We start from the raw sequence: 10,586 nt of genomic DNA on the forward strand, positions 1-10,586 counted from the left end.
CGGAGCGGGGTTAATCGGCTTTGGGAGACTCAACCTGGATGCGGGCGCCGAGGGGGTTGGGCTGGGCGGGCGGCGGCGCGGGGTCCCGGCTCCGGATGGGGCTGGAGCGCGGGGGGACCGGGCACAGCCTTCCCCAAAGTGTGCCCAAAGCGGGGAGAGCGCTCCGGGGCATCGCCTCCGGTCCGGGGCTGCCCATTGCAGCAGTGTGGTGGTTACGGTCGGGTTTCTGGAAGCGCCCTCCTTCTTGCTGTCCCTCGGAGTGCTGCGCTCCTGAGCTGGGGCTGGAATCGCCGATCCGCGGGCGGGAGCTCCCCGGGTTACCCGGGGAAGTGCGGGCATCCCATCCCGTCCGTGTGATCTGACTGGTGTGCATCGATCCAGGTCCCGATAAGGCTTCTCCCTGTGATTGCTTTCTCATTACTCTCTCTCGTGATGAATTAGAGCCATCAGCAGAGGCACGGATGTGATAAGGCTCTCTTGGGTTGTTTTAAAGAGGGATAGGGAGCTCAGTAGATTCGCTGATGGACGAGTGATGAATTTAAGGAAGGAAATATCCCTTAGTCAGTAGAAGTTACTGCTCGTCATGGAAGAGATGTGCAGATGGTTCATAGTAGAAGTACTTACATTTGTGCTCTCTTCCACCTATTACATGGCCATGTGAAAGTTCTTGTTACCAAATCTGTTTCCACGGGGGAAGGGAAGAAATGAATAAGGGGAAGAACACACTCTGTCATCTACTCTTGTTAATTCACTGAATTGCCATTATAATGTCTCATAACATCAAACAGTGGGAAATGCTTTCACTTCGTATTATTGGAAACTGATTTATGGTTTTCATAAATCTTGCTGCAAAGAGGCTTTAATGTCTCAAACAGATGTTTCAGAGGTGGCCTGTGAGAATTCTGAGTGAATATCTGTAAGCCCATAGGATAGGATTGCTCAGGTGGTGTTTAGTCACTGGAATAATGGAGGGTTTTTTGACATGGGAGATGACATCTTTTAGTTTGTAATTGGAAGAGTCTGACTTCTTAAATTTATCAGCTCTATATTTATCAGGTGTCATACTGACATCTCTATGTGGCCAGATTTGTAGGACATGTACCATGTGCTTCAGGAGTTTCCATTCTCTGAAGGTTGTTGAGGAATCAGTATGATTGTTGCCTGAGCTGGGGCAATCTTTTATTGCAATTGTAGCTGACGTCTTTTCATCCCGAGTTGGCCGCTGGCCTTTGTGTCAGCATAAATTCAGTGCTGGCCTCTTGATTTGGGTCAAGTGTGAGACCTCACTGCTCTGCTTCTGGACTGCATACAAACCATAGGTCTGGACTGGACAAGCAGATAGTTCAAGATTATTCTGTATGTGTGTTTATTAGATATGATGTTATGTCACTGAGATTTAGGTCAATCCTGAAACAACATTTTCAACTAAAAATCTTCTTATTACTAACTAAAGTGTCTGTATCCATAAAGCTGAAATTCTGATGGCAATTAAATATTATCTGTCCAATCACTGTCATGTGCACTGAGGTGGATAAACTCCAAGCATGAGATTTTTGCTGTGCCGTTCTGATCCATGAGCTTTAATAGTACTGTGATATGGGACACCTAGCATAGGATACGAGCTGTAAAAACTTTTCAGCAGTTAATATAAGACTGTTCTTAAAAGTATATCTGTAAAGATAGTGTGAAGGAGCACTTGCTGTCTAGTGTGGTGTTGTTCAGATCCATGTGGTTGAGGTGAGGCAGATATTTTTAATTCTAACAAGAGTTAAATACTTATGTTTAAGCATATGTTTTACAAAATAGAAGAGGATTATAATTGCTGAGTAATAGTATTTTTTTTTTCCTGGCAATGTTTCTTCATGTCAACCACTTTGATAAAGTGCCAGAGAACTACCTAAGAATTCTTACAAGTTTTTCTTGCCTTTTCCCATGCGTCTTACAAGAACTCTCAGACCGTTCTGTGTCTTCTTGGGATTATTTATTACCAATAATAGGCAATTTTTGTCAAGAGACAGTTTGTGTCTATACAAACTTAGCATGCATGTACGCTTATAATCTGTAACACAGCAGTCTAGAACTAGACTGAAGAAACTCTTGCATTTGAGTTCTGTGTTTCATGACTTCTGTTTTTTTAACCCAAATTCAAGTTTTGCTTCTGCTGATGCAGATATATATATATATATTTATTTATATTTTATGCATCTTACCCTTGATGTTCAAGCCCCAAATATTGTAGAGCAGTGTATTATGTTCTACAGTATGGGCAGGTTGTGTGGGTACAGTGAAGAGTGATAACCAGTATGTTTAGTTTATCTGTGGTACCTTTTGGGGATGATCTTCCAAGAGGACATCCTATCTGTGTTGGTTTGTATATGCTGCATTAGTTCATTGCTCTATACCCCAGGGCTCATACCAGTGTTAACAGAATTCCTTCTGCAGTAATGTGTTCTAGCGTCCTATCGCTTTTCAGCTTCCTTAAAATTCTTTGCTCTATATCACCATTTATGCTTCCTTGTGCTGTAGTAAGTCTTAATTACAAGGCTGAAGATTGTGGAAAAGCACTGAAAATACCTTTGCCCTTGACTGCTTTAGCCCCTGTTCTTGCTGCAAAATGGATGAGGTTAAAATTGTGTGGTCTACTTTTTAAAACTATTTTTTAAGTCTTTGCAGTAAAAGTGGAGCTTGGTCTTTACCCTCATCCTTGAGTAAAACTGTAATCAAAGTCTTACTTGGTTGAACTATTTGGGATTTTTATGCATAGCTGAGGAGGGATAAAGTAACCTAGGCTAACTGAAATGAAGTTAGCTGCTCTACTCGCAGATTGCATCTAGTACTTCTGACTTCTGCTTCTGTTGTCTAGAATCCAGGAAACCCTTGCCAGCAGTTAAAAGGCATCAAGTCTTTGAGTAGCTGAAGCAAAGAGAGGATGGAAATTACATTTGTAGCTTAAAAGCTATGAAAAGCTTCCAAGATGTCAGTCTCAGACATACACAAGGAAGTTGTAATGGTAGTAGTACTTGTCAGTGTTTCTTCAAGAAAGTGGTTGATGATGTTGGCACAACCTGAAAAAGTGTGGTGATATTTTAAAACAATATTTAATCTAAAAGCTGTAGCATTAGACATCAAAATCTTCATGTTTTGGGTGTTTGCCTATGTATTCCCTTCTCTGTCTGCTAGCTCATCATCTTGGATACAGGGTCTGTCACTGAACATGTTCAGTGATTGTTTCAGCCCCCCAGCACTGACATCAAATACATCGTTTGTGGTTAGAAGTTGATTGGGTGATGTAACAGTGCGTTCTGCATGAGAACCTCTGCTTATCTTAGAGTCCAAATTTTTGTTTGGTTTTTGAAAGGATTAAGACATGTGGAATCACGCTGGGTGGCTGGCTATTGTCCTTTTTCTTCCTGCCTCCTCTTGAGGGGCACTGTCACGAGCACCCTTTTCCCCATTTCAGTCACATTTCACAAGGGTGAAGATATTTCAGAGGTACTGGAGTTCAAACAAGCGTGTGTAGGAAAAGGCATCTTAGAGGAAACAGGCCCTGGAAGTGCCCAGCTGAGGGAAGGTTGAAGTGCACCTACCTTGAGTGTCATAGCAGAGAGGCTTTATAAAAACTCCCAATTGCAGGAAAATTTTCTAGTTAACAATGAGAGAGGTGTACATTTGTGGGCTTTCTTACTGCTTCAGGAATTGTTTGTTTACAATAAGGTTTCAAACCTGATTGTGAAATCTGCACTTAATGTAAATCGATGTTTGCCAGAGTCTGCAGCCAGCCAGCAATGGCTATAATGTACGCAATCCTGTTTCTTCTAATTGTTGTCTCCTCTGAAGCACAAATTATAATACTTAAACATTAATTGATGATCAAGTAAGCACATTCCACAGGAAAGTATACAAAGGACCTATGCTGGAAAAAATGAGAATTGAATTACAGCAAGGAAAGAAAAGTTACAGGAAAACCACTTCAAAATGAGGAGGTGACAGAAAAAAACCAGCAGAGAAGGAAAGGACTAAAGTAACCCAGAGGAAACAGCAGTGTTGTGGCGTTCCTTTATCCAGCTGTCTGACTTGCTCATGTAGCACAGTTGGCAAGAAGGAACATGTGCTGTGTCTCAGCCACTGCATTTCACTCTGGCACGATGACCTGAATCTGCCATGCTCCATGGACTGGAGTGTTGAGGCACGTGTTCTGTTGTGGTGGCTCTGTTGCAAGCACAGGAGATTTTGGAGAAGTATTTGCTAGGCAGGTGGGGTAGGAGCTTAAGCCACAGTGGGAAGGTTCTCTCATCTGTTGGACTCCTTACCAGGAGACACTCTGGTGATAAACTTGACACTAAGATTCAAGCATTTGTCATCATCGTCATTTTTCTAGCTGTAATATGCTGCAATATGGTAATAAAAGATGAATATTTATATTTGGTCTTTAGAATACTGGGTTTGTGGCACTGTTTAGTATACTAGTTAATTTAGACAAATTTGTTAGATTTTAATCAAAATAGGAATTTGACTCTAACATAAAACCGTTGTCAAATATGAAACACAGAAAAAATTCTCAAAGCTACGTAGTTGTAAAGCAGTATTTACAACAGCACAGGGAATTATTTAGTTGACATATTACTTATTTGGATGATTTTATCTATGTAAAGTGTTCCATTTTCTTTTTACCCTCACGTGCATATATTCATCTTGCACGTTCTAAGCACAAGGAAACAATGAAGTACAAATTTGGACTCTAGTCTTGGCAGCAGAATTTTTAGCTGTGTCAGTGGGAACAACTGATCCCGTTACCAGACAACGTTTGAATATTTAGATTGGTCAGTTATGTAGTCTTTGTATTTACTTTTTCCTGAAGCAACTAATTTGCATTAAAACTTCGAGGAATGATTCTGTAAAAATGTGGCAAAAGGTGCTTTTCTTTTCAAATTTCTTGAGGGGAAGAGGTGTATAAAAGCCCTCTGTAAGGGGTAACTTTTGTTTTAGTAGCTTAGGAAGATTGCCAAAGTAAAATGTTTTTAACAAGTGGTTTATTTTAGTAAGATCTATCTGATCTTTCAGTTGAGGAAAAAAGGAATCTAGATCTTCTCTGTAGTGTAAAACCAGAAGGTTGTATTAACATAAGTAGACCAGAATAAACATTTTTTTCCATCTTTTATAAACTCTGAAATTTTTTTATGATTCCATGAAAATGGGAAGTTATAAAAGCAATATATTTGTTTTCTGAAACTGGAATTATGTAAGTAATAAAAGCACATGAAACACACCACAGGATGCAGTTTATCAGAAACAACGATTGAGCAAGTGTGTTTTCCCCACTTGCCCTGGATTTTGGGTAGTTAGGTGAGTCTAATTTTTCTGAAATATTAACTTGTCTATGACTTCAGTATTCAAAAGGAGACACCATCATACACTTGTCATATACAAGGAAATGCAACCACCTCTAGTTGCTCTGAAGGAAAATACATTGTGAATGTTCAGTGGGGCATGAAAAGATGGGTTTGGTAGACATACCAAATGTGAAGAGAAATTAATTTTGTGCTTTGGTATAATTTTCCTTACCCAGGCAGAAGTGTTTTTACTTCATATTCAAAAAATCTTTTGTCTTAACTGCACATGATGAGAGTATGCAGGACTGTGTCTTAGACTGATTAATAAAGTAACACTATTTGGAAGTATTTAAAAAGCATTAACTGAAACTATCCAAATATTTAATGTATTAATAACGCATGTTCTTTTGCAAAGAAATGAACAACAGTGATTATTGAATCCCACTCATATTTCACTGCTACTTCCTGGCTAGAAACAGTACCAAAAGAATTGTGTTTCAGTTTTGGTTGCAATTGAAGCAACAAATACGAGCTGATTTAAGGTAGATGTTCTCTTTGCTCTTAATATTGATTCATATGAATATAGAGAAATTTGTGAATTCACATATTCTGATAAAACGTAACCGGAAGAGTAGAATTCTGCATTTCTTCTTTAACAGATAATTCCTTCAGTCACAGTGCATTAATTAGTGCATTGGGCTGTGAAATTCTGTATATCTTCACTAGTCACACAAACAAGGAGGAATTTTCTAATCAATAGCCAAAAAAAAAACAAAAACAAAAACAAAGGAAGTGAAAGCACTGGTAAGTGCTTCTGTACTGAGATTTATTTTTGCAAATTATAAATAATTCCTTTAATTTTACACTTGTTGAGGGACATTGTTTTTCCTGATTACTGAGTTTCCCTTTTTCCTCTAATGCCCTTCTGTCACTAGAAAGGGAAATAGTTCTGCACTGTGTGGTGGTATTGTTCATTTACCTATAGCTATGGTCATGTTTAAAAAATTTGCCTTCCATATACCTGTGCAACATGGTTTAGTTATTTGAGTCACCTTTAATCAGTGTTCTTTGCTTCTTGAATGAGGTGGAGAGCATTGTAGAGAAGGATCTAGCATAGTGCGTGTGTGAAGGAAGAAATGGATCTTCAGGATGCTGGTGACAAATACAAGTTTTCAGACAAGAAGTTAGTTTTAAAGGTGAAATTCTGATTTTACTCAGGAAATTTATAGCTTAGTCAAACTAGAGGGTAAAGCTGTTCAACAACTGAAAAGATGACCCACCAAGCTATCGACTGATCTTTATTCTAGAGTGACATAGATCAAACCCCTCTATCCCAGACCAATAAGATGTGTAAGCTTCCAAGCACGTTAGGCTGGTTATGAATCAGGCCTTTGTAAGGGAAATTCTGCCTGCTGGGTTGGATGCTAATGACAAGGTAGGACACTTTAAAACTGCAATTGTTTGCCTGCTTGCTGACATGTTTTTAGACAGTATTTTTAATGTAGGGTGGCATCCCAATTTACCATGCTTTCGTTTGTGTTTTGGGAGCAGTCTTAGAGCACACAAATTAGTTGGCTTTTGGAGGAAACTACATCAGACAGCACAGCTCAGCTGTAGCTGGTGTTCAGTCACAAAACCAGCCTATAACTAATCTGACAAGAGTGCTCTGAAACCCAAGGTGTGTATGTCAGATCCTAAGCAACAATTTTACAGATTGGCTCCAGTTATCTGTTCCCTGTGTCAGCTGTTGGTGTGTCTCAGAAGGACTAGTTCAACATGCAGCACCTCAACAGTGTGGCCTCTGAGGCTGTGAGAAAAGGCAATAGTAAATAGCATTTAATGATATTGTCTCAGCAAGTGAAAAACTGAACAAACAAAAAAACCACATCTGCATTTGTCTGTGCTTTGTTTTTTTCCTCCCTTTTCCATTGAAATGCATGCCATCACTGTGCTTTTCGGTTTATTTTAGAAATTTGGGACAATTTATGTTTATAAAACATGAAAATCAGGAAAATAGAACTGTCCACATTTCGAAGATAATACACGGAAGATAATTCCCCTGTATTTCCTGGGCTTTGACTCTATTAAACTGAAATAAAACCCTCATCTAGTTAGTGTTAAATGTGTTGATTTGTACAAAACTCAAGCTCTTTTAAAAATAGAAGTTGAGAAAATTGAGGGGTTAACATGGCAAACACAGATTCTTATCCTTATTATCTTCATTAAGAAATTATCATTTAAGGCAAAATTTATAAATCAAATAGTATAGCTTTTTTCTTTAGTTTGATGGAGAAGATAAAGTAATTAATTTTCAACTGATTTGAACATGATTAAATAAAGGTTTCAGGATTTATCATTTTGGAGGATGAAATCTGCAGTATTTCAGTTTTGCACCTAACTTTCATTAGGTTTGTGAAGATTTTTGTGTAATCATTGATATTTCAATGCTGTTTCCAAGATAATTTTCAGTAACAAATAAAAAAACAAATGTTGATTTCATATTGTGTTCTTGTAAACACACCGTAGTTGCTGAACTTTCCACTTTGTAAAGCTGTATTTCATCAACTATGAGAAATGAGTGTTCTTTATGCCTGTACTGTTATCTCTGTGCTGGAAGGCAGTACTTGGTTGTGTAGCTGCATAGCTTTTACACTGATACAAAGCAAAAAGTGGTAAATCCCAGTATTATTGCAATATTATCATCTTCTTGGGCTTCTGCTGTGCCTCTGTTGCATCTCATTTTTGGATAATGACCGTGTGTGCTTTCCCTCAGAAGGACAAGGGAAATTGGAGGTGGGTGTGCTGGCCAAACTTAATGATGTTCCTTTCTGTCCCCTGTGTAATACCAAAGCCAGGCTGCAGTCTGGAGACTGAACTGTTGTATGTGTTATTGAGCACCCCAAAAAAGAGAGTTTTAGTTGGGGATTTCGCCTCGCGATCCCAGTTAAGTGGCAGAGCAATAAATTCTCTACACCACAGCGTACAGCACAGTCTGAAATTTCCCAAATCGTGTTCCCAAATCCAGTAACTCCAACTTGGCTGATGAAAAGAGAGGCATTCCCACTTCTTCCTTTAACCTCTTCTGTCCTCATGTCCAAGAGATGATACAGTACCATAATAGTTGGTGATGCTGCAGTGCTCCCCCCCTGCATCTGTATTTGCATAATAATAAGAGTCAGCTGGGACTGACAACGTGGACTGTAATCATGACTGGGAAACACTTTGAAGCAAGGCATAGTTAGGTTTTAAAATAGCTTTTATGGGTCAGTTGTGAAAACATGCATTTTAGTGTACTATTCTTGTGTTTCTGCTCTTTGCAACCAATACACTGGGCACAGTGTAAATGATTACTTTGGAGGGAGAGATAACATCCTTTATGACAGACAAAAAGAGAGCTGTAAAGGGAAGTCTGAGTAGCTCAAGGGGTTTTATATTGGTGTAAAACATCCATGCTGGTTTGTACTAACATTCATAAACAACTGCATTTAAACGTAGATGATGCCATGCTTTGAAATCGTGTGAAAGTCTGAGCCTTGAATGAAGCATCTTTGAATAATCAGAAAACCACGACAATCTTGTAGTATCTCAGCATGCCTTTCTTATTGCCAAGTCAGATCTTTATTGTGCTGGAAAACTAAATACAGTATTCAGGTCTGTACAAACAGAAACATCAATGTTTATATCATAATATTTTCCGTTCAAAGATGGAATAAAGCAGCTACTCCACCCTAGCTTTGAAAAGAGAAAGAATTTCCTTAAACCTGCTCTTGAATTTATTTTTAAAGAAGTAGAGATTTTAACAATAGCATTAAAGGCCCCCACAGTTCCTTCTTTTTCCCAGTTTATTTGTAATACTCACCTTTCTGGAGCCTGTGGGTGCATTTAAATAAGGCTGCAAAACTAAATATTCAGTCACAGAGTGCATTAATCTTAAATGAGGGTTTATACCCCTTTCCCTCGCCACTGTAATCTCCACTTGAGAGCACCTTCTAAAGTAATAAGCCCTGCAGCTAAATCCCCAGTAAAGGAGAGGCTTTATCAAACTGGGTAATTGGAGGGGATGTGACTGATGAAAGCAGCTGGGGCTATGCTGTGAATGGAGCAGAACCGTGGTGGAGTTTTCCAGAGTGGAGTTTTCCTGTCTTTTGCCCTATTCTGGTTGAAGCTGCTCCCTCCTAATGGGCCTTTGAGCACATGCTTCCAGTTTCAGAACTGCTAAGGTAGTTTGTGTAAAGTTCTGTGGTCATTCCATGGCAGATGCCACATCATTGTTTCATTTTAATTGTATACATCTTGATACAGTTCTAATATTCATTCTGCTCCAGTACTCCCTGCCCATAATTAATCTGTGCAATCCTATGTGCTGTTTTTAGTGCAGTCTGTGATTTTGATTTAATTTAATTGTTATAATATCCTATGTAATGGCTGTTTGCTATATCTTTGGTGTAAAGAATGAACTTGTTGGGATGGAGCTGCAACTGGTTTTAACGTACTTTGCCCTATTTTAGCTGCACTTAGACCTGCTGCAATATTCATGCTCATGTGTTTCTCATTGAGGATATATATAGATAGATATATAGATAAAAGTTTTGTTGAGTGCAAAAAGTTGTATGCATTTCTATTTCCCTAAAAGCAATCAGTGTAAGAGCTCACCCAAAGCTAGGGTTTTTTTGTTCTCTGAATTTTCCAGCATACAAGTTTTTCTGTCTTTAAATAAAAAAGAAAGCAATAGTTTTCTTTGAAACCCAGTGTTTATTGCACCAGTTCAGTCAACAGCCACAGAGTAACCAAAGTAACTTTCTCTGACTTCTTTTTGAGGATCACACCCAACAGAGTTTTTGGCAAAGGCTGCCGCATTTGTAATGCACACCTTTCTTTCTGTAATGCATTTTCTTTCAGTTTTACGAAGTTCAAGGTGTTTAGCAAAGCACTTTGAACAACTTACATTTCCAGGGTAAGTAAAACAGACCAGTCTCTTTGCTTCCTATGAACAGTCTGCATCTCTTAACTTTTTCTGGAATGTGCTTTTACAGTATGAAAATTACACTTGTTAGAAGGAGCTTGTCAGTTGGCCTTGTATGATCTGCTTTGCATCCTGTACTAGTGCAAGTGTTATTAAAGTAATTCAACTCTGGAAATAATAAGGACAGAACATCAAAACAGTGTAATTGCATGAAAATACCCGAGAGTTATATAACTTTGAGATGCTTTTGAACAGCACGTAAACAGACAGAAACAACTCTAAGGTAATTTTTA

Source organism: Parus major, chromosome 1 (assembly GCF_001522545.3).
Source record: "Parus major isolate Abel chromosome 1, Parus_major1.1, whole genome shotgun sequence".
NCBI lineage: Eukaryota > Metazoa > Chordata > Aves > Passeriformes > Paridae > Parus > Parus major.